General features: G+C 43.0%; 1 non-coding gene across 1 annotated transcript; it reads left to right on the plus strand.

Moving 5' to 3' along the window:
- The first annotated feature begins 299 nt into the window (after nt 1-299).
- Nucleotides 300-371, plus strand: trnap-ugg (transfer RNA proline (anticodon UGG)). The gene has a single exon. It is a non-coding gene; the product is annotated as a tRNA-Pro (tRNA).
- Nucleotides 372-454: the final 83 nt, after the last annotated feature.

Here is a 454-nt window from a genome sequence, read left to right on the forward strand (position 1 = left end):
CTCCCGGACGAGCCCCTTGTTTGCAAAGGTCTGGTAGTGGCCATTGGTATCAGCCCTGAAATGCACCTGAGTTTTCTTAGAACATGTGCTCTTTGCTCATGTCTCCTCCTTTGACATTAGTATCAAGTGTATGTTTAGATACCTTGTCGAAGGCGTTATGAATCTCTTAACTTTTCATTCACGTCTCACTGTGCTTTTCCTTAGACCTCACAAAAATATTTAATTGTTCAAAAGAAAATATGTTATAAAGCTCAACTTAGAACTTGCGATTTTTCTTGAGATAAATTTCAACCTTTTGTGGCTCGTTGGTCTAGGGGTATGATTCTCGCTTTGGGTGCGAGAGGTCCCGGGTTCAACTCCCGGACGAGCCCCTTGTTTGCAAAGGTCTGGTAGTGGCCATTGGTATCAGCTCTGAAATGCACCTGAGTTCTCTGTGAACATGATAGAACATATG

The sequence above is a fragment of the Seriola lalandi genome, unplaced genomic scaffold, assembly GCF_002814215.2.
Source record: "Seriola lalandi dorsalis isolate HSWRI2012SDOR001 ecotype SW California unplaced genomic scaffold, Sedor1 jcf7180001969815, whole genome shotgun sequence".
Lineage (NCBI taxonomy): Eukaryota > Metazoa > Chordata > Actinopteri > Carangiformes > Carangidae > Seriola > Seriola lalandi.